Source organism: Rhineura floridana, chromosome 12 (genome assembly GCF_030035675.1).
Source record: "Rhineura floridana isolate rRhiFlo1 chromosome 12, rRhiFlo1.hap2, whole genome shotgun sequence".
In the NCBI taxonomy this organism is placed as follows: Eukaryota; Metazoa; Chordata; class Lepidosauria; order Squamata; family Rhineuridae; genus Rhineura; species Rhineura floridana.
Window position 1 is genome coordinate 2,137,975 of NC_084491.1, and position 27,618 is coordinate 2,165,592.

At 41.4% G+C, this 27,618-nt stretch overlaps 1 protein-coding gene across 10 annotated transcripts in view; it reads right to left on the reverse strand.

Annotated features, from left to right (window-relative positions):
* SLC23A2 (solute carrier family 23 member 2) overlaps positions 1-27,618 on the reverse strand; it is a 138,317-nt gene that overhangs the window by 85,907 nt on the left and 24,792 nt on the right. Inside the window, exon 1 of one of the 10 annotated variants that reach the window (XM_061592426.1) lies at positions 11,513-11,533. The exons of the other annotated variants lie outside the window; for them this stretch is intronic. The gene's annotated coding sequence lies outside the window, so the exon portion shown is untranslated. Of the gene's footprint in view, positions 1-11,512; positions 11,534-27,618 lie in introns of those variants that run through there. 10 annotated transcript variants of the gene reach the window in all.

The window sequence follows — 27,618 nt, forward strand, 5'->3', positions numbered from 1 at the left end:
TAGAGGCTATATAGAACAAATAACCTTTTTTAAAAAAAAAGTTGGAATGCACTACTCAAGGACAGACGCGAAGCCTCCCTCACATGGAACAGTTGGGAAAAATGATCTTCCTGAGGCACATGGCTGTTTGGAGGTATCTATGGCTGGGAACGTAAAGGAAACATGAGAGAAATGGAATGATGGGAAGGTCACCATATCCATGTGCCAGAGCCCTAGCAAGCAACTGAAATGTCAAGAGGGGTCCCAATAACATTGGTTCAATCCATTAGCCCACTTACATACAAGTTGAGACACAGCTAAAGGGCTCTTCAGTCCATTCCTCTCTCAGCTGAAGGGAGCCCTATCCAGAGAAGCTAGGGAACAAAACTCAGCAAGACCTGCTGCCGCTGCTGTGTGGGTGGGTACATTAAAGAACATTTTGCCTTTGGCTTTGCATAAGCAGTTGAGGTACACAGTAAGTCAGAATCATTGGAACTGGACACAGTGCTTGGAGCCCGATGACTAGCCCCTGAAGGTTGGATTGAGCCTCTGAGATGCCAATAATCCCTTCCTCAGTGTCTTATTGCAAGTATAATTTCTCCTTAACCAGAAAGAGTATCAATCATTTGTTCATATACTTTTGTGTTATGGTAACTTTGCTCTCAGGTGTTTGCCATTCCTCTAAGTCAGGGACGGGGAACCTCTGGCCCTCCAGATATTGCTGGACTACAACTTCTGTCATCCCTGGCCATTAGCCATTCTGGCTGGGATTGATGGAATTCAACAACATCTAGAAGAGCAAAGGTTTACCATCCCTAGAGTCCCTTCAAAGAATGGCAGATGGTCAACAACCAAGTTCTGCTCTTGTTCTGAAATTTATTTTATTATTTATTTATTTCATTTATCTTCCACATTTTCTCCAAAGAGCTCAAGATAACATACATGGTTTCCCCTTCCTCATGCAATCCCCACAACAACCCTGTGAGGTAGGTTAGACTGAAAGGCAATGACTGGTCCAAGGTCACCCAGTGAGCTTCATGGCTGAGTAGGGATTCAAACCCTGGTCTCCCAGGTGCTAGTCCAACACTCTAACCACTACACCATACTGGCTCTCTATCAGGAGACAGCTGCAGTTAGAAAGCAGATAACAAATGTGGGGCTAGGTGCCAAGGAAAAGTATATGATAAATCATGAAGCCAGAAACAGCAATAACAAAATGCTTTATTCAAAAGGCACAATAAAGAGGAATTATTTCTAAAAGGCAATCAAGACTATTAAACCAATGTTCATTCGCTTTAACTCAAAAGCTAGTCTGTGGCATTTTCAGTTACATTCCTGAGGTAAAAGGCAATGAAAAAGCCACTGAGAAATCACCACGAGAAATAAATCCCTACATAATTGCACAAAAATTCCTAACAAAATATGACCTGTTTTCTCCCTTCTCTCATAAGCTTGCCTAGAAACAGTGACTACAGGCACATTTAAAAGCTGTCAATAGGCAAGGGAGAAGGAGGTTGAGAAATGCTAACATGCCTTTTAGGAGACACAGAAGGGCCTGCAAGTCCAAGGCAAACAGAGACCACTAGAAGCTCAGCAACCATCCAGCCTTTGCAGTCTGTCTGGGGCTATAAAGAAAACAGAAAGGGGCTGTCTATGAAATATCTGTCAGGCACATTATGTGGTGGGCAGACCTGCATTCAACTTCGTGTATTGTGAAGGCCTGCAGTAATGGGGCATCACTGAGTTTTGTTGTCACACTTGATGGAATTCTAATATAATCCATGCATACAAGAGGGCTATTGTAGTTTTTGCTTTTCATTTTCACAGAAGCAGGAGGCCTAGCAACTATGTAAACTACAAATACTCCATAATTATATTTCTACTATCTGACCTGGCCTGAAGTAGAAAATGCTTGTACAGCCATCTGCAGCAGATTCTTGAGTCAGCAAGCTGGAAGGAAGGAAGGAAGGAAGGAAGGAAGGAAGGAAGGAAGGAAGGAAGGAAGGAAGGAAGGAAGAGAAAGAAAGAAAGAAAGAAAGAAAGAAAGAAAGAAAGAAAGAAAGAAAGAAAGAAAGAAAGAAAGAAAGAAAGAAAGAAAGAAAGAAAGTGGGGGAATCAGTCAAAATGAATTTGGCTGCCAGCAGATAATTGCAGTGAGACTGGCATCACTTTCCAAATAGGTTTAGACTGGTCACCAGACCAGGAACATTTTAAAAGAAATTACAGACTGTCCTGATTAGCAAAACAAGAATGCTTTTAAGCATTTTAAACAAGTGAAGCACATAATTACAGGACTTCGGCAAAGCTTTGATTAACCACAATAGTTCAATGACAGAGCCAATGTTTGTCAGAGCCTCAATTCTGCACAGATTTTAGTCTCTTTTCAGCACCGTCCAGGCCAGTGACACCAAATCAACCTTACTTTTCTTCCAGTGGAAGAAAGAGTTGCAGAAAGATGGATGCATGAAGCCTGGATGTACCACTGATAAGATACAAGATCTTATCAACTGGAAAATTCCACATGGACAGGTTGAAGTTATAATTCTAATACATGGCCAGAAGTTGAAATAACGAAAGCATTTCTAGCACTACAGCTTATCAAAGAAGCTAGATGAATAGCCAGCTCACATATTTCCCTCATAACAAGGTAATGCAAAGACTCAAGCTCTGTTTAGGAAGAATGGAACTAGCTTAGGAATGGATGTGGAAGTGGTCAAGGTAGACATGAATCCCATTTTATTTATAAAGCTTGTAAACGGTTTCTCTATTTAAAAAATGAAGTAACATACGACAAAAGGAACAAAACATCCTATAGTACTTGAGTGATTCCCAGCTGCCACTTGTCAAAGGTGGGCTGGGCCAGGTTAAAGAGTAAGCAATACAGGCCTTCATGTCCTCCTCACAGGTGCTGCCTGGACAGATAATCAGTGAAGTGGGGACTTTCCTGGACTTCATGTCTAGTTGAGTTCACCTCCACCTCATTGCCTGCTCCCCAAGAAGGGAAGTGCCAGTGAAAAGAAAAGGACTGAGCTTCCTGCTGAAGATGCTCTCTCTCTCTCTCTCTCTCTCTCTCTCTGCTCTTCCCCTTCTGACCTGGACAGGAAGTACCTGGAAATCACTAGAAGTTTACAAGCACTATGAGAGAATGCAGGCACCACAGATCTGCAGAATACGGACTACCAAGAGTTCAAGTCCACACAAGCTCTCGTAGAGAGCAATACACGATATGACTGAGATACTATTTTTGTGGGATGATGGAGACTTATAAAAAAAATCAAGGTATTAATGGTCAATCTAGGACAGCCCAATCCCCAGACAAGATCTATAAGATACCTTCACATCTGAATGTAGCTACTCTTTTCTGCAAGGGTGGGGGACCTATTGAGATGGTCCACCCTTAAGAGACTTATGGAATCTGATGGATTCCTGAATGCTCTGGGGGATTTTCTGGCTGACGTGGCTGGTGCTCCTGTTTTTTTTTTTCAATTAATTTTTATTCTAATTTTCAAAACCAAAATAATACAAAAAGAAAACACAAATCAATAACTAATACAATACAAAAAAAATACATATATATAAAATATTGACTTCTGATTTGTCATAGTTCAGCTATAAATCTATAATATATAACAAACCTATCTCTTAACAGATTATAAAATCACCTTCCTCCAGCGGTTATCTTAGTTGGTTTCAAATCTCATTAACATCATATCATTTTAATATTCCACAAAAAGTCAAAGAGAAGTTTCCAATCCTTGAGATATATATCAATCAATTTTTTCTAAATAAACATGCCAATTAATCCAGCTCATCAAATCTACTAAATCCAGTAATTTCAAAACACTATAATTCAACTATAAATCTATAATATATAACATACCTATCTCTTAATAGATTATAAAATCACCTTCCTCCAGCAGTTATCTTAGTTGGTTTCAAATCTCATTAACATCATATCATTTTAATCTTCCACAAAAAGTCAAAGAGAAGTTTCCAATCCTTGAGATATATGTCAATCAATTTTTTTTTCTAAATAAACATGTCAATTAATCCAACTCATCAAATCTACTGAGTCCAGTAGTTTCAAATCGCTCTTCTGTCATTATCCATATTGGGTCCATCTTCCATCTTTACGCACCCAAAAATCTTGCTGTCATAGTCATATAATAAAAGTCTGATAGGAATTTCCTCCATCACAGATATTTTCTTACCATCAAATCCAAACGTAACACTGAAGTATTGTTTCAAAGCCGCATCTCTGCTCCTCTTTTCCACATGATACACTAGTACATTTCTTGAAGGTTTTTCCATTGACACAAAACAGGGATTAATTCTATTAACTTTCTCCATTTCAAGTTCCATCAAATCCTTCCAGTCCAGGAATTTTTTTGAACCGATAATATCTTTATCTCCAATCTCTTCAATTCCTTCAGAGACAGCGCTGTATTCCAAACTGTAATATTTATCTCCAGGATCCGTCACAACCAGGTAATCCAAATCTTTTTTCATGTCCATATTTAAGCCAATCTCCATAGATTGAACCTTGCCTTTAATTTCTCTTTCATCCTTTTTTTGTTTTCCAGATCTATCTTTATTCTCCTTTCTCATAGAATCCTGAGTTTCTTTCAGCTCCTGTCTCATTTCATGAAATTCAGTTCTCCATGCTTGTCTATTATTTCTCAGTTCTTGTTTTATTGAGTTAATCCCATCCATTATTTTCTGAAGCATGTCTAGAAATAAAGTCCCTTCTTGTACATCCATGATCTTCTTAATTGCCATTCTTAAAACCAAAAGAACAAAACTCCTTCAATTTTCAATGTCCCAAGCAAAGAGCAGTTTATTTCTTTATCCAGTTACAAAGGAGTTAATCTTTCCAACCAACTAACGTCACACGCTAGACAGTCCTTATCTCTTAAATGTCCAGAAGTGCAAAAACAGCTTTTAGTTCACAGCGTTCAAATAACTAGTAGCAGAGAGAATGAGCAGATTCGTCAACAACAACAACAAAAAAGTAGATCAGAAAAAATAGTCCCTTATATATATTACACAAAAGTCTTGTAAATCAAAAATATTTCTTATCTCTCCCAATCAGAAAGCTCTCATCCGTTGTAATCTTTAAAACGCAATTTTCCATGTCAGCTTTTTGCAATAAAAAAAAAAAGATAAGCTATTTATATTTTCTTCCCCCTTAGTTCCGTAAATAAAGAAGGAAAGTCTTACCTCATCTAGGTTATCTTAATTGCTGTTACTTTGACAAATCTCTTTAGCTATATAGATAAGAAAATGATAAATGTAGACAGGAGGTTTGCCTGCTAGTCCGTTAAAAAAAAACGGGTCACTTATCCAGCTGAGCTAGCATAAAATCCTCGCTCTGCCTGAACTGCTGGAAGACAGACAATTCTGACGAATTCCAGGCTCCAACAATCAAAACAAAACTATGTGGCAGATCTCACGCTTCTTCCTTATCCGGAAGAAATCATCCCCAGTCAGAAAAAAACCTTCTGACTGAATTTAAAACTGGATAAGTTTCATCCAAGACGGGAGCCCGTCTCAGAGGCAGCACAGGCGGAGGGATCCTCCTGGGAAGTCGTGGCTGGTGCTCCTGTTGAGGCTCTTGTCTCTCTGTGGAACTGTAAGATGCATAGAGCAATTGACATGATCACTCCTGAGTGCCCCCACTGTTGCTGTGGAGCACTTAGGTTACCTTGGTATACCAGTGACCTGTGTACGATGAAACAGGAGGGGTGGTGGCTAAAGTGCAGGTGGTGTAAACCTTGGTCCGAACCTGACCAAACACAAGTACGATTGTACAATCATGCCTACCACGTGGTAGTGGTGGCAATGAAGAAAGCTTATTTTCTGCCACCACTGCATCCATAAGTACCCACTTGCAGGAGCTTTTCCGAATAGTGAATGAGCTTTTATCATGTGGCCAAGAGAGTGTTGCTCTAACACCCTCGGAGACCTGCTGTAACAACTTTGCAAGGCACTTCAGGGACAAATTGGCTCAGATTTGGACAGCTAGATGCCATGGTTAGAGCAAGTCCAATGGAAGCATCCAGAGCACTGTCTGTTCCATCTATACAGGATCAGTTTTGATTATTACAGCCTGAGGATGTCATAGAATCATAAAGTTGGAGGGGCCAATAAGAACATTGAGTTCCACCCCCTGCTCAATGCAAGAATCCAAATTAAAGCTTACCTGTCAGGTAGCTGTCCAGTTGCCTCTTGAAGACCTCAAGGACTGGAAACAAAGCCCTACGAGGAGAAAGAACTTGGCATGTTTAGCCTGGAGAAGAGAAGGCTGAGGGGAGATATGATAGCACTCTTCAAGTACTTGAAAGGCTGCCACACAGAGGAGGGCCAGGATCTCTTCTTGATCATCCCAGAATGCAGGACATGGAATAATGGCCTCAAGTTGCAGGAAGCCTGATTTTGACTGAACATCAGGAGATCCTGGCCCTCCCTCTGTGTGGCAGCCTTTCAAGTACTTGAACAGTGATATATTTACTTATTTATTAAACTTGTATACCGCCCCATAGCCGAAGCTCTCTGGGCAGTTTACAATAACTAATATCTTGCTTCAGTCTTCTCTTCTCAAGGCTAAACATGCCTAGTTCTTTCATAGGGCTTTGTTTCCAGTCCCCTGATCATACTTGTTGCCCTCCTCTGAACCTGTTCCAGTTTGTCTGCATCCTTCTGAAAGTGTGGTGTCCAGAACTGGACACAGTACTCAAGATGTGGACAAGCTGCTTGATGAAGTGCAGCTAACCACCTGACCCTTGCCCATCTTGGCTTCATAGAGTTAGCCATAGGAGATTGACTGGGTGGGTCCAGGGACTGATTAATGTTTCACTGGAGGATGGGGAGGTACTATCTGCCTTAAAGGAGGTGGTGGTGCATCCCCTCCTTAAGAAGACTTCCCCGGACCCAGAAATGTTAAGCAGCTATCGCCCAGTGGCAAATATCCTCTTTTGGGGCAAGGTATTTAAGAAGGTGGTGACAGTCCAGCTTCAAGCATGCTTGGAGAAAACTGATTACTTGGATCCATTCCAGTCTGGCTTCAGGCCTGGCCATGACACGGAAACCTCCTTGGTCATCCTGGCTGATGACATCTGCCAGGAGAGAGATGGAGGATTGTGACCCTGCTTCTTTTCATTGATCTCTCAGTGACCTTTGATACAGTTGACCACTGTATCGTTCTAGAGTGTCTCAGGGAGATGGGAGTTGAGGGGAGCGTGCTTCAGTGGTTCTGCTCATACCTCCAGAGCTGCTTCCAAAACGTAGTTATGGTGAGCTATTGCTCAGCACCATGGTGTTCCATGGAACACCTATGGTGTTCTGCATGCTATTTAACTGTCATCAGGAGATTTGGAGTGAGGCGCCATCAATATACAGATGACACCCAGCTCTGCCTCTCTATTCCATCTGAATCAGGAGACGTGGTTGGCATAATGAGCCAGTACTTGGAGGCAGTGATGGGCTGGATGTGGGCCAATAAACTGAGTCTGAAACCCAAAAAGACATATGGGTTATGTGTCCTGAGTTCTCATTTCCAGGAGGTGTGGAGACAGTTTTGGATGGTGTTGCTCTCCCCTTGAAGGAGCAGATTTGCATCTTGGGAGTACTTCTGCATCCAACATTGTCACTGGAGGTTCAGGTGGCCTCAGTGGCTAGCAGTCCTTTTTCCAGCTCCGGCTGGTTTACCAACTTGAGCCACCTTTGGACAGAGATGACTTGGCCATAGTACGCCAAGCTCTGGTAACTTCCAGATTTTGTTTATTGCAATGCCCTCTATGTGGGGCTGCCCTTGAAGATGAGTCAGAAACTTCAACTGGTCCAAAATGCAGCAGCCAGATTACTGGCATTAGAACTCATATAACTCCTGTTTTAAAACAGTTGCGTTGACTGCCAATTCATTTCTGGGCCCAAGTCAAGGTGCATTCGAATTTAAAGCCCTAAATGACAAGTCCCAAATATCTGAAAGACCGCCTCCTTCTCTACCACCCTCAGAAGCTTGGGGGATGGTCCAGGAGAGGGCATTCTCTGTGGCAGCTAATTTGTGGAACTCCCTTCTGACTGAGGTGCGCGTGGTAACTTCACTATACAGTTTTCAGTGAATGCTGAAGGTACAGCTCTTTACCCTGGCTTTTGACACTCGAGATGTACATTTTATGGACCCACCCTATTTTTTTCTGACGTGATTTTAGGTTGTTTTAATAGCAGTAGCAGCAGCAATAATAAATAATAACATACATTCCTGGTCAATACCAAATCATTTTTAGGTTAGTTTAAAAAAAACAAAAAACATTTCCATTATTTCAAGGTTGTGTTGTGTAACGTTGCCCAGCACACTACATCTATACCATGATCTTTTAGATTTATTTATTTATTGCATTTATATACCGCCTCATAGTCGAAGCTCTCTGGGCAGTGTACCATACCAAATTAAAACCCATAAAAACCGACAGGTAAGTTAAAACACATGCTATTCAAATGCTGTTAAAATGCTGTTAAAATGCCTGGGAGAAGAGATAAGCAGAAAAGATAAAAGTGTTGGTGCCAGGCACACCTCGTCAAGTAGATCATTCCATAATCTGGGGGCCACCACTGAGAAGGCCCTCTCCCTTGTTGCCATCCTCTGAGCTTTCCTTGGAGTAGGCACCCGGAGGAGGACCTCTGATGTTGAGCATAGTGTACGGGTGGGTTCGTGTCAGGAGAGGCATTCCATCAGGTATTGTGGTCCCAAGCTGTGTAAGGCTTTATAGCTTAAAACCAGCACCTTCAATTGGGCTTGGAAACATACAGCCAGCCAAAGCAAGCGGGCCAGAATAGATATATGTCAACAAAGGTGTAGGAAGTGGTTAGTGCAACACTCCTGAAATGGTGACTTCCAGAGCTGATGGCAGCTGTAGGCCAAAACATCTGGATGAGAACAGCTGGGCTAGCGGCTAAATACAGGTAGATCCTACGTGTTAAGAACTGCCTGTCGGTTGCTATCCATCAGTTTATGTCGAGTATTTATAGTCTCCCTCTCCAGTTCAAAAATCTGGCAGCTCCCCAAAATAACAAAAAATGCAACAAAAATGTTAAATGTTTTTAACGCTGTTCTGTTTTAATGTATTTTAAGATATCTGTTTTTATGACGTTTTGAAGTGTTTTTAGTGCTTTGTTTCCCACCCTGGGCTCCTGCTGGGAGGAAGGGCAGGATACAAATTAAATAATAAATGAATAAAAGTCAAAGATCATATTATCTGATTTGCTGTGGTTTTATTTTTTAAAAGAGAGAGAAATAAGAAGAAGGAAAAAGATTGTCCAACTAATAGGCTGCCTAACCAGGAGTGGCTAAACTGTGCCCCCCCCCCCCGTGTTTTTGGACTCCAGCTCCCATCAGCTCCAGTCAGCACGGTCAGTAGTCAGGGATGATGGGAGCTGGAGTCCAGCAACATCTGGATAGCCAAAGGCTACCCACCCTTGGCCTAAATTTTTTTTTTCAGTTGGTGGTTGGATGCCACCATAAAGGGGGCAATGTGGCTCTCCTGAATAGGAAGTTCCACAAAGTGTGTGCCACAACCAAAAACAGCCTTCTGGTGTTTTCCCATCAACGATATTGCAGATGGGAGCAGGACTTGTGCATCCGTGTAGAATGCAGCTACTAGACTGGTAAGTTGGGCAGCCTGATGGGACCATGTGTCACCGGTCCTGAAAGCGCTACAATGTCTGCCAGTGACCTAATGGGCCCAATTCACAGTGTTAGTACTAGCTTATAAATCCCTAAATGGCTAGGGACGAAGTATTTAAAAGAGTGCTTTCCCCAGTATCAACCACCTCGGACCCTATGATCAGCAGGCAAGGCCTTGTTGATGGTGCTGCCACAGGGTGCTGCCTGGTTGGCACTGACCTGTGACAGAGCCTCTTCAGTGATGGCTCCCTGTCTGTGTCTGTCTCCATCACTATTGACTTTCAGGAGAAATTTGGAAAAAAATCCAGTTTACCCAGGCATTTGATGGTTGAAGGGGCAACCTGAAGATCACTGATGAATGAATGTTTTCAACTGTGTTTTGGAATATTGTAAATTGTAATTGGGGTTTGGAATGTTTTTAACTAATTTTAGTATGCTTTTCTTTTTCTTGTTACATTGTTTTGTTTGTTTACTGCCCTGGGTTCCTTCGGGAAGAAAGGCAGCATATAAATTCAATAAACAGACAAACAAATAAAAAGATGGGCCTGTTCTGATGACCTTGAAGTCGACATAAGATCATATAAAGGTCACCCCCAAATGTTAGGTTTGTAGGTTTGTGCTGTAAAGTAGAAGGAACAATGATGGTCAAATGCCTCCTAGATATGGCGTGGACAAGACTATCCTGTGTCCTGCCTATGTTTTGTTCCTATCAACTTCCATTTTTTGCTTTTTGTATGATTGCGTCTGTTACTAATGCAGCACTTTGCCCACCCCAACACACAAACACACACACACACACACACACAGAGAGAGAGAGAGAGAGAGAGAGAGAGAGAGAGAGAGAGAGAGAGAGAGAGAGAGAGAGAGAGAACGTACAGAATTAATTCACAGTGTTGAGTTTAAAAGTACTCAGATCATGCTTTTTGAAAACAGCTGTGCTGGAGGTATCTCCTACCTTCAGTTGGAGACAGCAAAAAGTTGTCTGTTCAGAATCAACTTGCACCTCTTATATTTAAATTTCTGCTCTAGTAGTTACATGATGTTCTGAAATGTTAAATCAGTTGTTCTTGCTTGGTGTCCATCGTAATTGCCACTTTTTTGTTTGGATCACAAAAGGTTAACTAATAATGTTGTTTTTTAAGCAGGTGTTTTCCTAAGCACAGACATCACCTTTCATGCCAAGCAATTCAGATACATAATATAGACTTAATTTTATGACTGGTAACAGCTCAAGAAAATTAAAATTGACATTCTTTTCTCTATATAGGCAGAGGTCTGAGGGACAGGAAGGCCATCTAAAAAAAACAGTTTTCCTATTTCTCCTACCACTGTCCCCGATCAAATCTCCAAAACAAAGTTTCCTCCTAACCCCCTACATGGCATCCTCCTCCACATTTTCCTCATCAGACAGCGGCACTCTGCTTCGTTTAGAGTGTTCAAAGCATTTCACATACATTATCTTGTAAACTTTTATCAGTATTATTGTCCCATGCAGCAGATGGGAAAGCTAAAGCTGGGAGGGAGTGTGGCTTGCCTAAGGCCACCTACTGAGTGCCTAGCCATAACCCCAACGTTATTAACGTTACACACAAGACAGTTTTAATATTAGGGTAGATTTATCTATCTCGGGACACAGAAATATACTGACATTTCTACTTCTCAAACATCTGAATTTTCATAACTTGAAGAGGACAATCTTCAAGTTATGAAAATCCAAATTACTGAACGGTGATCTTTGCAAAATCAAAACCTCAGCCAAGTATATAACCTGTATATAAATTAGTCTTTATCTCACCAGGCTGAGCTTCTCTCTTACATTAGTTATATCTTTTAGTCAGTTTACTATCTTACCTCAAGACACCAGTGCAGATATCCAAATCTGTTTCATATGCTTCCTACCAGCTATTGCCAGCTATAGAGATAGCAACACACACATGATGCAGAAGGATTTTATATTCCAGATATTATAGAGCTGTACTTTATCCAATCAGAATAAGTGTTTTTACATTACAAGCAGCTAAAAAGACCAAGACACACCACATGGTCACAAGGTGTTACTACATGCCTCTGACATAACATTTACTAAAGAAACCTTAAGTAAACATTACAGTAGCAATAATATACTTGATCCCTATAAACAAAACTAAAAAAAGAGAAGTGCTGGTTCTTTACATCATCATAAATTGTTCTACATATTCTGAAATGCACAGTAGAAACCCCTAGAAGAACAAAACCAAACCCTTCAAACTTTAGATCCCAGTTTTGAAGAACTATAGTCAGATTGACAATTCATTCTGGTCCACCCCCTTCTGTTATCAATTACAGACATGTAGCACAATCCATTAAGCTTATTGTTGAAACTATAGGTCTTGAGGTAAACAAAACCAGTCATCAAGTTCCATAAGGCAGCATCAAGTCAGCCAGCCCACCATTGCTCATTGTTCTAACAATCTATCATGATATTGTCAAAAACCAAGTGATGCAATCTAGGCACAACAAAAGCATAAGCAGGCCACCTATGCTTTATCTTCCATCAGCTGGGAACCCACTTCCTGCCAGACTGACAAAAGTTTGCTCTAGTTACAAGCTGTCCTAAATGGTCTGCTCCAAGTAGCACATGACCTACGGTACCACCAAAAATGGTAAATTGATACCAAGTGTGCTGAATAAGGTTCAATGTCAATTTTTGCAAGATCTATACCTCAGGAGTTGGAAACTGGTAGTGACCTTGAAGTTACTACTGCGTTAGGTGTTTTTACGATCCTGTTTTTGGTGTCCATTTCCCAGTTCATTTTTTAACAATTGCTGTGTGAATAGTTTATTGGACCCTACACCACAAAATATGAGTTATGATACCTTGTATCACACATCTCCATCACTGGGAAATCCTCCCCTTCAAGATGCATCATTGTTCCCTTGGGTAAAAGGTGCTGTTTTTGTGCAAAGCACATCAATGTGCAATGACCACAGTCCACAATTATGAATAAGGGAACTGTAGCTGTGCACCCCAAAATAAACATTGGGTCACCCCAAATTATACTTCCACACCACTAGGGGAAAGTCCCCTACAGCATGCCACAGAGTTGAGTCTGGCCCACTGCTTTCTTTTTGTACAAGGCACTGTCAACTATAGCAACTTCACAAAAAATTGCACAATTTCACATGCAGAAATGTTTATTTAGTTTCTCCTGGTCACATATGGTCTTTTTCATTTTCAAATTATTCTTTATAATGATCATCCATACAGCTAGCTTGCTAATCAGAATATCATGGGGCACTTTGTCAAACGCTTTGCTGAAAGCAAGATATATTATGTCTACAACATTCCTACAATCTACCAGGGAGGTTACCCAATCAAAAAATGAGATAAGATTAGCCTGGCAGGATTTCGCAAAAATAGACAGTGATTCATAGAATCATAGAGTTGGAAGGGGCCTTGTAGGCCATCGAGTCCAACCCCCTGCTCACAGCAGGAAATCCACAGCTAGAGCATCTCCCGCAGATAGCTGTCCAGCCTCTGCTTAAAGACATCCACCGAAGGGGATCCCACCACCTCCCTAGGCAGTCGGTTCCATTGCCGAACTGCCCTTACTGTCAAGAAGTTCCTTCTAAAGTCCAATCTGAATCTACGCTCCTGCAACTTAAAACCATTAGACCTAGTCCTACCCTCTGGGGCAGCAGAGAACAAATCTGTTCCTTCCTCTATGTGACAGCCCTTCAGGTACTTAAAGAGTGCAATCATGTCACCCCTCTGTTCACCAGACTGAACATGCCAAGTTCCTTCAACCTTTCCTCATAAGACTTGTTCTCCATACCGGCTATCATCCTCGTCACCCTCTTCTGAACCCGCTCTAACCTGTCTATATCTTTCTTAAAATGAGGTGCCCAGAACTGAACGCAGTATTCCAGATGAGGCCTGACTAATGCAGAATATAGTGGGACTATTACTTCCCTCGACCTGGAAACTATAGCTCTGTTTATGCAGCCCAAAACCGCGTTTGCCTTTTTTGCCGCAGCATCACACTGCTGGGTCATGTTCAACTTGCGATCCCCTACAATTCCAAGGTCCTTCTCACATGCACTACTGCTAAGCTGGGTATTTCCCATCCTGTACCTGTGCATTTTGTTTTTGTGGCCTAAATGCAGAATCTTGCATTTGTCTTTATTGAATTTCATTTTATTAATTTCAGCCCAATTTTCTAGTCTATCCAGGTCCCTTTGGATTTTATCCGTCTTCCATTGTGTTAGCTATCCCTCCCAGTTCGTATCATCCGCAAACTTCATAAGGCTTCCCTCCACCCCGTCATCTAAGTCATTGATAAAAATGTTGAAGAGTATCGGCCCCAGGACAGAACCCTGTGGCACTCCACTCGAAACCTCCTTCCAGTCCAAAGCAGAGCCACCGATGACCACTCTTTGAGTACGGTTTTCCAACCAGTTGTGAATCCACCTGACAGTATTTCCATCTAGTCCGCATTTGACCAGTTTGCTAATCAAAAGGTCGTGGGGGGCTTTGTCAAACGCTTTGCTGAAATCTAGATAGATGACATCTACAGCATTTCCACCATCTACTAGGCTAGTGACCCGATCAAAAAAAGAGATGAGATTAGTTTGACAGGATTTTTTCTTGACAAACCCATGCTGGCTCCTACTAATCACAGCATTGTCATCTAGATAGTTGCCAATGGACTCTTTTATTATCCGTTCTAATATCTTTCCCGGTATTGAAGTCAGACTGACCGGCCTGTAATTCCCCGGATCTTCTTTTTTACCCTTTTTAAAGAGCGGGATGACGTTTGCCCATCTCCAATCCTCCGGCACCTCTCCCGTTCTCCAGGATTTCTCAAAGATGATGGCAAGAGGTTCCGAGAGTACATCAGCAAGTTCCTTCAATACTCTGGGATGCAGTTCATCAGGCCCTGGAGATTTGAACTCATTTAGGTTAACTAGGTATTTCCTGACTATCTCCTTATCAATCTCGAACTGCAATCCCGACCCCTTACTGAGATTGCTACCGATGCAAGGTTGCACACTGTTCCCTTTTTGGGAGAAAATGGAGGCAAAACAGGCGTTGAGCAGTTCTGCCTTTTCCTTGTTATCTGTCAACATTTTGCCATCCTCCTTGAGCAGCAGTCCCACCGTTTCCTTGGTCTTTCTCTTGCTTCGAACATATCTGAAAAACCCCTTTTTGTTGTTCCTCGCTTCTCTCGCCAGCCTCAGCTCATTCTGGGTTTTAGCTTTCCTTACACTATTCCTGCAAGCCTGAGCCGCTCGTCGGTACTCTTCCTTGGTGATGCGTCCTTCCATTCTTTATACATGCTCTTTTTTACTTTTACCTCCTCCACCAGTCTTCCGTGTAGCCACACTGGCTTTTTCCGATTTTCTTTTTCTTTGGAATTGTTTGCGATTGCGCTTTTTGTAATATGTTGTTCATGAACTCCCATGCTTCTTGGGCTCATTTTTTCTTTAGTCTATCTAGCCACGGGATCCTACCCATCATTTCCCTGAGCTTGCTAAAATCGGCTTTCCTGAAATCCAAGGTCCATGTTTGATAATATTCTTCTCTGGCTTTCCCCAGTATCACAAATTCCAGCATTACGTGGTCACTTAATTCCCATGACCAATTCGTCCGTTCTGAGAGTTCTTCAGCCAATTCCTTCATTACTTTATTACAATTCCTTCATTACAAACTGGAATGGGTTCAGAGGAGGGCAACAAGGATGATCAGGGGACTGGAAACTCAGGAGAGACTGAAAGAACTGGGCAGTTTAGCCTTGAGAAGAGAAGACTGAGGAGAGATATGATAGTACTGTTTAAGAACTTGAAAGGGTGCAACACAAAGGAGGGCCAGGATCTCTTCTCAATTGTCCCAGAGTGCAGGACACAGAATAATGTGCCTGCGTTTGTATTGGAACTGCTTTTTAATATGTTCTTAAAGTAAACCTTTTAAAAAATGTTTTAATCTTAGATGATGTTTTGAAAGCTTTTTTTAAGAAACATTTTTAAAGATGTTTTGTTTTAACGTGTTTTAAAGTTTGTTTTTATGATGTTTTAAAGATTTTAGTGCTTTTGTTTGCTGCCCTGGGCTCCTGCTGGGAGGAAGGGTGGGATATAAATCAAATAATAAATAAATAATGGGCTCAAGTTGCAGGAAGCCTGATTTTGACTGAACATCAAGAAAAACTTCCTAACTGTTAGAGCAGTATAACAAAGGAACCAATGACCTAGGGAGGTGGTGGGCTCTCCAACACTGGAGGCATTCAAGAGGCAGCTGGACAGCCCCGTCAGGGATACTTTAATTAGGATTCGTGCATTGGGCAGGAGGCTGGAGTTGGTGGCCTCATAGGCTCCTTCCAACTCTACAATTCTATTCCATGATTCTACTTTCAGATACAGTTCATGGGCCCTGGAGGTTTGAACTCATTCAAAGTCTCAAGGTGCAATCCTGCCCCTTCAACTAATACTTCATGTTTGCCAGAAGGGTCATAGGCCCTCTTTTGGGAGAAAACTAAAAACCAAAGTAGGAACTTAGCACTTCTGTCTTTTCTGTGTCATCTGTTACCATTTTGCCATCCTCATGAGTAGCAGAACCCACCATTTATTTTCTCTGTCTTTTACTACAGATGTACCTGAAGAAAGCTTTTTTGTTGCTTTTGGCATCCCTTGCTAACCTCAGCTCATTCTCAGCTTTAGCCTTCCAGGTGCCATCCTTGCAATTCCATGCTACCTGTCTGTACTCTTCCCTTGTGTCCTGGCCTTCCTTCCACTTCCTGTATGTGTCCTTTTTTGTTTGTAGGTCATTTCTTAAGCTTTTTGTGAAGCCACATTGGCTTCTTCTACTGTCTTCTACCTTTTTTTCCTTGTTGGAATTGTTTGCAATTGTGCCTTTAGAATTTCCTTTTTTAGAAACTCTCACCCAACTTGGACTCCTTTTCTCATTAGAGTTGCTTGCCATCGGACCTTACTTATCATGGTTCTATTAAAGTTGGCTTTCCTGAAGTCCAGGGTATACGTATGGCTATTCTCAGCTTTTGCTTCCTTTAAAATCAAGAACTCTAGTATAGCATGGTCACTTTCAGGGCCGGCTCCAGGCATGCGGGGGCCCATGGGCATCAGCTTGCCCTGGCCCCCCGGTGGGTGGGTGGGTGTGCGCGCACGTGCATATGTGCACGTGCAGAGCCCCCCCCATGGCCCCACCTGTCTAGTCTTTACCATTGCTTTTAATGAAGATGGCAGTCGCGGTTTCCCTAAGGGGAATGAAGGCTCCACCACCATCTTTGTTGATGGCACATGTGCATGCTACGCGCGCACATCTCTGCCATCAACTAAGATGGCGGCAGCAGCTTCAGTACCTTAGGAAAGCTGCGGCCATCTTCATTAAGGGCAATGCTAAAAAGCCGGCTGACAGGTAAGTGGGGGGCGTGGGGGGTGCGGATCGTGGAAGGGGAGCAGAGGGCCCCTCAGGGGCTCCTGTAGCTCCGGGGCCCTCGGGCCAGTGCCCAACCTGGCTGCCCTTTAGAACCAGCCCTGGTCACTTTCCCCCAGAGTTCCTGTAAACTGCCACTTCATCCACCTAGTCATCTCTATTGGTTAGAATCAAGTCAAGGATAGCTGATCCTCTAGTTCCTACCTCCACTTTCTGTAGGAGAAAATTATCAGCAACGCAAGTCAGGGTCTTTAATTTGTTTTTTAAAAATGAAAAGCTGACAGTGTAATCTCTTTACCTATACAGTATAATTCAGTTATTATTTCATAAATAATCATTTCTGGTACACAGTGGATGTAACAGTTGTTCAGAAGTGTTAAAATGGTTTGCAGATAACACAGAATTCACGTTGTTATGGTAATAGGATGAGACAGCCCAGAATGCAACATTTTTCAAACACCCACAGCCTTTACTTGCAATTGTGATGGGGAAAAACACAAGCCAACACTGCCACCTAGCTTCCCTGTGCCCTGCCCACAAAGCAGCAGAGAAAAGCACCAGAAGTGAAGAGAATATTCACACTTCCATCAACCACAGCAAGGACTGTTATGCCATTGATTTTGGTTTCATTTTTATGTAAAAGAAAATATGATCACCTGTATTTAAAATTTCAAAAATAAAGATTATATATTTTGAGAAACCAAAAAGATTTGCACATCATATTTCTAGTACCGGATAAACTTTGGAAATATTGGTGCATGTAACTCACTGTGGAGACCCAAATAGACCCAAATTTGGCCCCACAAAGGACCTGTGATGATGCAAACATCTCTCTTCTTACAAGTTTTGCAACACATATAAAACACAATCCAATTATTTCACAATCCAATTATTTCACTTCTTTAGAGTGTGAACAATACTGAGGGGAAAGCAATTGGGCTTTATTTCTTCACTGGATTTTGGATTTTGAGCTCCACAAAACGTATAGGACAAAACTTCCAATTATATAGTTTCTGGAAATATATATAAAAAAAATAGGTGTTCTTTTACTTAAAGATTTAAGTAATAAATAAAGGATAAACTCACTTAGAATGCAGCTAGCTACATGAAACCCAGAATTTAAGGAGAAAGAACACACAACAAAAACATATTAATGTTTTCAAGACACTTGAGAATTATAGTCACAGTATTAAAGAAAAGGAAGAACTGTAGTTGCATTGTAATCCTGTTTTAGTATTTGTATACAGTACAATTATTTTAAACCACCCAGAGAGCTTCGGCTATGGGGAGGTATATAAATACAATAAATAAAGAAATAAAATGTCCAAAATTCATTTTAATGGGTAAAATACACCAAGAAAATTATGTCTCCCCATATCAATGTCTCAAGAATTTAATTCACTGTGGATTCCATATTCCGAGTGTGCAATTATACAGGACTTACACCATAATTAATGCAAATTACAAGCCATGCAGATTTAATTGCTGTTTTCAGAAGAATGGCATCACAGTAAAAGATTTTCTTTCTGCTGTTAGAAAAGATATGCACATGCAAAGCATTGGCATTTCAGAGCTTGCTCTTTCTGCCCCGACACACACACAAAAATATCCACCCACCACAGATTTGAAACTATATAAACATGATTTCCACATGATTTAGTACAGCCCTGCAAGTGATACATCAGCCCATAAAAAAGCGTTCACAAGTCAGCTCATCACAATGTACTTAAAGAGCACCTTGAGAACTTGACCAGAGAATGGGCAAGCTACTAATGACAAGGCAGATCTATTGTAACTGAACAGATTTTGTTTTCCATTCTTTTTTCTTTATACATCTACGACATATATATCCCACCTTTACTCTAAGTAGCATACATAGTTCCTCCCCCTCCATTTATCCTCACAACAACCATATAAGGAAGGCTATGCTGAGTGAGTGGCCCAGTGAGTTTTAAGGCTGAGTGTGGATCTGAGCACATGGTTCTCCAGTCCTAATCCAACACCATAAACACTATAGCATACTACTAGCTCTCTTTACATAAAACAAGTGTAATGGATCAGGCCAGTGGCTCATCTAATCCAGCATCCTGTTCTCACAGTGGCCAATCAGTTGCCCATGGGAAGCCTGCAAGCAGGACCCAAGTGAAAAGAGCATTCTCCCCTCCTGCAGTTTCCAGCAAATGGTATTTGGATAGGGTTGCCATATTCAAGTTCCACAAATCTGGGTGGGCTAATTTGCATATTATGCAAATATTTGCATATTAATATTTGGATTGTCCAGTTGTTTTGTTTTTGTGCCTAGGAATTACCACCAAAAACTGGGGAAAGATGTGAGAAATCTTTTTTTTAAAAATTTACATTTTCAGCCTTAAATGCCTAGATTCTAGTTTCCAACACTATGGAATATTTATTGATTGATTAAGAGGATTTATATCCTGCCCTTCTGCTGTTAAAAACAGAGCTCAGGACAGCTTACAAATATAATAAAAACAATAAAAATACACAATCAATAGAAAAACACAATAAAAACACAAAATAGCAACAAACATAAAGTAAGTCAAGGCACAAGTCTGGTTAACCATTACATATACAATATATTTCAGAGATGTGGTGGGTGGAGAAAAACAAGAAGCCAAAACATTAGGAAAAGGAGTCTTTCACACCACATGCTCAGTTCTAAATACTGTAGCAGCAAGTTTTACAAGTTCCTCCAGTATTCCACCAGCGGTTACTAGAACTATATGGTTATCCTAGGGATTTTTCTTTCATTGTGGTATTATTTAAAATACTTTGTTAAATCTTGTAATAGAACATCTCCAATATGATCCCACTAAGTTTCTGTTTTGCTGCCAACACAATATCATTGTGATTCTACATGTTAAGAGACAACAGTTGTAACTTATTTCACTAATTATTTGGTTTTTCCTTCTCTTGTTTTTTGTTTAATTGTTCATATAAAATAAAATTTAATTTATGTTTAAATAAATAAATAAATAATGATAATCTTGTTCTCCAAGATTATTGTTCACACCCTGCAAGCTTCTGTATGTTATTTCAGTACATAATCTGAAAGCTGTACCCCACATTAATGTACACAATGGGTCCAGAGCGAGTACGTAAACCGAAAATGTACTTAAAGTGAAGCACTACCTTTTTTCACTTATCGATGCGTATACTGCACTGCAATCATCATATACGGGCATAACGGATGTAAATAACGCATTTATAACTAAAATAAACACAGTAGGCCTTATTTTAAGAAAAAGTTTGTAGCTGGAAACTGATCGGGCGGTGGTGTCATGCCGTTAAGTGTCCGTTCTTGCGAAACGAGCATACGTAAACAGGGGAATGGTGCTACTGTAAATACATCCGTACTTGCGAGTGTCTGTAAAGTGAAGGTCCGTATAGCGGGGTATTCCTGTATTCTAAAATGGAGATTATTATTATTATTATTAATTAGATTTTTATACCGCCCCATAGCCGAAGCTCTCCGGGCGGTTCACAACATATAAACATCCAATACAATTAAAACATTATTAAATAACTAAAAATGAAATGAAATACCAAAAAACCAAAACAATTAAACACATCAACAAATACAAAACTTCGTACTAAAATATAAACTGTTAAAAAAGTATTAAACTGGTTCATATATTAAGATGTTAAAATGTTGTATATTAAATATTAAAACATTAAACTGTTAAAATGTTAAGATGTTAAAATTAAAATGTTAAAATGCCTGGGAGAAGAGGAAGGTTTTTACCTGACGCCGAAAGGATAGTAACATTGGCGCCAGGCGTACCTCTTCAGGGAGCGAATTCCATAGTTCGGGGGCCACCACTGAGAAGGCCCTTTTTCTCGTTGTTACCTTCCGGGCTTCTCTCTGAGTCGGCACCCGGAGGAGGGCCTTAGATGTTGATCGCAGTGTACGGGTAGGTTCGTATCGGGAGATGCATTCCAACAGATATTGTGGTCCCAGGCCGTGTAAGGCTTTATAGGTTAAAACCAGCACCTTGAATCGAGCCCGGAAGCATATAGGCAGCCAGTGCAAGCGGGCCAGAATCGGTGTTATATGATCGGACCTCCGAGTCCCTGTCAACATTCTGGCCGCTGCATTTTGCACAAGCTGCAGCTTCCGAACCGTCTTCAAAGGCAGCCCCACGTAGAGTGCATTGCAGTAGTCTAATCTAGAGGTTACCAGTGCATGGACAACTGAAGCAATGTTGGCCCTGTCCAGATTGGGGCGTAGTTGGGCCACCAACCGAAGTTGATAGAAAGCACTCCGTGCCACCGAGGCTATCTGTGCCTCTAATGACAAGGATGCCAAAAATAAATGGAATTATTAATGCGCTTATTCCTCCAGCACTGAACTAAAAGTAATTAAGTATTATTTACTTCCAGAGGGGCAGCCAGTCTTGTGGCTGGCTTAATACCCTTCACAGTTATTGTTTTTACACCACTACTGAGCTTCTGCCTTGTTTGGGGCTAGAACACGGAGGAGGAAGAGGGAAAAAATTTGAATCTCCACCACCCCGATTCCTGTGATTCATTTAGCAAACAGAAGAAATACTACAGCAAGTAGTTGCACTTTGGTCCCATTGAAATAAATTCAAATATTCAAGATTTACTTAAGTCCCACTGAATCAATGGGGCTCAAGTACAAGTAACTTGCTTTGGATCCAAAGCTTACATTTTTGAAACATAAATGTGTTTTATATTCATATCCCTGTTCATTTCTCTATTACTATACTAAACTATATGTATTTTATTGGTTTTCCAATAAAAGAGGAAGGGCAGCTCAATGGTAGAGCACATGTTTTGCATGCAATATGTTCCAGGTTCAACCCCTGGCAGCGGCTCTCCAGATTTCAATGTCAGTAATACTGACTAGATGGACCAAGGTTCTGACTTGGTATAAGGCAGCTTTCTATATTCCATAAAGTTTTAAAAGACAGTAGCATTGTCCTAATGTGACATGTATATTTTGTGCACTGAATTAAAAAATAGGATTTCAGTTGCCAAAAGTCCTCTTGGACAAAGGTGAGCTACAGTGCCTTGCAAAAGTATTATCAGACCTCTGACCAATGCTCTCATATTACTGAATTAGAAATGGTTCATTGTAATTTTGTTCTGTATGATATTTTCTTTTGAAACACTGAAACTCAAAATCAATTCTTGTAAGGTGACATTGGTTTTATGTTGGAAAATGTTTGTAAGAAACATAAAAAGCTGAAACATGTTGCTTACATAAGTATTCAACCCCACATATCAATATTTGCTACAGCCACCTTTCGCTGCAATAACAACTTTAAATCTTTTGGGTGCAGGTATGTACCAGCTTTGCACACAGTGTCAGAGGGAGTTTGGCCCATTCTTCGTGGCAGATTTGTTCCAGGTCATTCAGGTTGGTTGGATGTCGCTTGTGAAGCAGAATTTTCAAAGAGCACCACAGATTCTCAATGGGATTGAGATCAGGACTTTGACTGGGCCACTGAAGGACATTCACTTTTTGTTCTTGAGTCACTCCAATGTTCCTTTGGCCTTGTGCTTGGGATCATTGTCCTGCTGAAAACAGAATGTCCTCCCAAGCGTCAGTTTTATAGTGGACGGAAGCAGGTTCTCTTGCGGTATTTCCCTGAATTTTGCGCCATCCATTCTTCCTTCAGTTTTAACAAGATGCCCAGTCCCTGCTGATGAGAACCATCCCCATTGCTGCCACTACCATACTTCACTGTCTTGAGGCATGGGCAGTGTTAGGTTTGCGCCACACATAGCGCTTTGAGTTTTGGCCAAAAAGCTGTATCTTGGTCTCATCTGACCACAAAACCTTTTCCCACATCGCCGCTGGGGCACTCTCATGCTTTCTGGCAAATTCCAGGCGTGCTTTCAGATGGTACTTTTGGAGTCAAGGCTTCTTTCTTGACACCATCCCGTACAGGCCAGTGTTACCAGAGCTCTTGATATGCACCATTACTCCACTCCCAGCCACTGAACTCTGTAGCTCCTTCCAAGTGATTGTTGGCCTCTCTGTGGCTTCTCTCACAAGTCTCCTTCTTGTTCGAGCACAGAGTTTTGGGGGATGGCCTTTTCTTGGCAGTGCCTGGGTGGTGTGATGCAGCTTCCGCTTCCTCCTTATTGATCCAACTGTGCTCACTGGGATATCCAAACACTTGGATATCAGTTTGTACCCTTTTCCTAATCTATGCAATTGTATTACATTATCTCTCACTTCTGTAGAATGCTCTTTGGTCTTCATTTTCCTTCAGATCCACAGCCTGACCAATGATCCTTCAACAGTGGGTTTTTCATTCTGACAATGTGACAGCAACTTTAATGGTTCACAGGTGGAGGCCAATGCTAAGGTAACTGTATCCTCAATAAGGCAACTTCTTTCATCTGTGTAAAGTGGGAGCTTCCACAGCAGAGGGGTTGAATACTTATGCAAGCAACATATTTCAGTTTTTTATGTTTCTTACAAACACTTCCCAACATAAACCCAATGTCACCTTACAATAACTGATTTTGAGTCTCAGTGTTTCAAAATAAAATATCATACAGAACAAAATTGCAATGTACCATTTGTAATTCTGTATTGGTCAGGGGTCTGATTACTTTTGCAAGGCACTGTGTATACAGACATGAACTTGTACTGCAGCAAACTTCACATTCCAAATTGCAGAAGCACGTGGAACTTCCACTAATACATCCTTCTGCATGTAAAAGGTATATCCAGTACTTAAAGAAATCACCTTTGTTACACTCACCCACACTAATTATTATTTTTAATCTGCCATTGGGCAAGGTGTTAAAACATAACTGTACAAATAATTTCTTCATATGTATGACATTCATTTGTATTCTAGAACTCTCCCAGTCAGGGTTCAAGCCACAGCAGTTTGTGCAGGCAGGTGATTTTTAAGTCACAGTAAAGGAGGATGTCATCATATTCATTCCACTACACAGCAGACAATCACTGGAAAATGTGTTTTATATATTATAAGCATATTTAGAAACAACCCATGCAAGCCTGAGGCTTGGAGCTAGAAAGCATCCCATTTTCAGTTACAATACTGTTTTAAGAGCAAATGTTTCTTCCTGTTTACATATCCTTGAACTCCACATGGTATTTATACAGGTGCTTACAAAGAACTCCTATGTTATGTAACAGCACAGCCTTATTACTAGGCCCCCCCAAGAGTTACTAGCCTGCAAAAAATTTTACTGGCTTGCTTTTTACTCATCAGAGGGACACACAATCTTTACCCATACATCTGTAGCCAGAAGCACAGTGGGCTCACAAAGGGGAAATAGTGTTTCCTTTCAGGTCTGCTGCGTTTCTAAACTGGCTCCAGAGGAAGTGAAACCCCTTCCTCCGAGGCCAGTGCAAAAGCCAAGGACGCTGACAAACAAGAAACAGAGCATTTTGCCCCTCCACCAGCCCTCACTCACCTGGTTGCCAATGGTTTTAACTGACTGTATATAAGTCGCTCTAGGAACCTTTTTGACTAAAGAGCGAGGCACAATGCTCTAAAATCGGATTGCTGCAATGAGCTACACACAGGGTTTCCTGATCTGGAAGCTTCAGGTGGCACAGAATGCTGCTGCCCACATGCTGTGTGGCGCAGGAAGATGGGATCTTATTAGGCCGATCCTGAAAAGCACCGCTCTGCCTGCCAGTGAGCTGCCAGGCCCAATTCAAGATGTTGCCACTAGCGTACAAAGACCTGAACAGCTTAGGACCAAAATGCATAAAGCTTCCCTGGAACCAGACAAACCCAGTTCTGCAGTCTGCGGGCGAGGCCCAGCTTATTGCGCCCTTGTGGAATGTGGCCCAAGAGGTCACCCCTAAGAGACAGGGCCTTCTCAGTGGCAACACTCCTGCTGTGGAACTCCCCTCTCAGACAGCTCAGATTGCTTCCCCACCCCACTATATGCATTCAGGCATCAGCTTAAGGCCTTTGGAGCATAAACAGGAGAGACACCACCTGTATAATGTTATTTTGATTATTGTCATATGTTGTAGTTTGCATGGTGGTTCTGCTTTTGCTGTTAATGTTCTATTTTTATTGTTAGCTGCCCTGGGCTTTCATGAGAGGAAGAATGGGGTATAAGATATAAATTAACGATAAAATAAATAAATAATAGTGGCCATGAAAGTGGTTAAATGCAGGCATGTAACAGCACAAATCTAGACTGAACAGATTGTTCCTACTATTCTATTTTTATAGCACTACTACAGAATCTAAGAGAGGTAGGAGCCCATGAAAAATAGTTACACAATGTGGGCTTTCCATTTCTCCCCCTCCTTCCTCCAAAGCCTTTGCAGAGTCACTCCACATGCTGAAGTAAGCACTGTGTTGGATTCACCATGATCACAGTGGCTGACAGCAATTATCACTGCAGTATTAGACAAGAATGCATAGCGGAGCAGCAAAATAGAGTATGAGTGCACTTGGGGAAGGGAAAAAAGGAAAATCAGAATGAGAATCTTCCCAAAGCCATGGGACAGCTCACACTTCTCATGCACTTCTCAACATTTGTACCACAGACGCTAATTATAGCATTTATATAGGACTTAACTAAACACTAAAGTGTTTCATGCACATTATCATGCTTTAATTCTGTAAGGTTAGTATGATAAAATCATACGCCACATTATAGATGGAGGCAGGCCTGTAGCTGGGGGGGGGGGTAGGAATGCAGGCGCCAACCCACCCCGATGTTTGTGGGAAATTGTCTTCTTTTTAATTTGTGACATGATCAACAATGACAACCTCCATTTAAAGAATGATAGCTTGTTTTGAGAACAGGAGCAATTTACGGAGCAATTTAAGAATGGGACCCTCTGAAAAATTCAATGAATAAGGCAGGGTGAGCGCACAACAGAAGTCTTATCTGGAAAAGTCCCCCAAAGTCTGCATGTTTGTTTGTCTGCAGTAAGAAGTAAGAGTTTGTTTTTTCTGCAGTTATTACAATGAGTAGAGCAGGATTGGGTGCTTGGGTGCTTATTGCTAAAGGGTGAAATAAAGATATAACTTAAAGCGATCTGAAAAAATGGCTACCCTTTACTCTTTTAAAGCACTTACTACACACACAATCATAGCGGCTATTATTTCCTTCTTTTTCTTGAGTACTGTGTTAATCGCAAAGGATGAACACAGCCCCAGAAGAACAGAAATACTGCTGTGCACACTACAGTTAGTAAGCTGGCTGGCTGGACACCTAAGCTGTAACTCAGGCCTAATTTCTCATTTTCCCAATATGTGCAGCTCAGCATGAGGCCATTTCAGGGTTTGTGGTCAGAAAAATCAACCCAGTAACCAGTAAAAAAAAAAAAAGCCAATTGCTTTCCACAATTAGTTTCCAGTTGCTTAGTTTGTCCTTTATATAGCAGCCAGTTCATCCTTTATATAGCAGCCAGTTTTTCCTTGATTGTCCAACAGGAAGGAAAATCTAAAGGCCAAGAATGAGTCTAGAAGGAGGGACTCTCAAGGAGGAGTTAACAAACATACCCTAAAGTATTTATTTTCTCTCTGCCCTTCCCTAACTTGCAGCATGGACAAGTTTGTTTGTCAGGTAGACTCTAAAACTGAGATACCTAATGAGGCACCAAAGCCAAGCTCAGGAGCTCACTGTCTTTACCAAACTAGTTCAGTTCATAAAGAATCAGAACACAGGGACAGACCACAGGTGAAAGCAGACTGTTGCAATAGACAGAGTCAAGCTTTTGAGTCTGGTGTTCCTAGGGATCTCTCAAAAAAGTGTGAGACAATTCAACAGATTAAACTTCATTCATGTAAATTAACACAGTCTCTGAATGGAGATGGAGTGCTGGGGAAGGCCACTGCCTGGCCCTCACATCCTGGCTCAGCCCTCATGTCTTCTCCACCAGTGAGGCCAAGTGGGATCTAGAATTGTGTTGCCCCACCCAATAAGAACCTGCTGGCAAGCCATTTCTACTTTAATGAAGGGTAGAGAAAGGAAACAAGTGCTACAGGTCTGAGCAGAAAGGATAAGGGTTACAACAGATACCTGGGGACAAGGATTATAGAAGTCCTTCAAGAACTGCTTCAGGACATGTTGGGAAGAGATTTGCCTAAGAGCAATTAACAACTGCCTACCACTTGTACTCTATAAGGTTCTTACATTAAGCAAATCTGGGTCGATTGCCAAGCGAATACTGGACAGGGAGCTTTAGCAACAAGTGTAGCTATGCGATACACGTGTTCATTACTTTCATACTTTGTTTTTTTAAAGTATGAATCTCCACCACCTCTCCTGATTGAGATGGAAAAGAGAGATAGAGCTTGGCATCATCAGCATACTGACGACACCTCATTCTAAATCTCCTGATGACAGCTCCTAGTTGCTTCAGATAGATGTTAAATAGCATGGGTAACAAGATGGAAGCCTGAGGGATACCACTCTACAGTTCCCACGGTGCCAAACACTGCCTCCTCCATAAATGTTTTCTGGAAGCTGCCCTGGACATAGGAGCAGAGCCACTTAAGTACAGTGCCCCCAGCCCCCA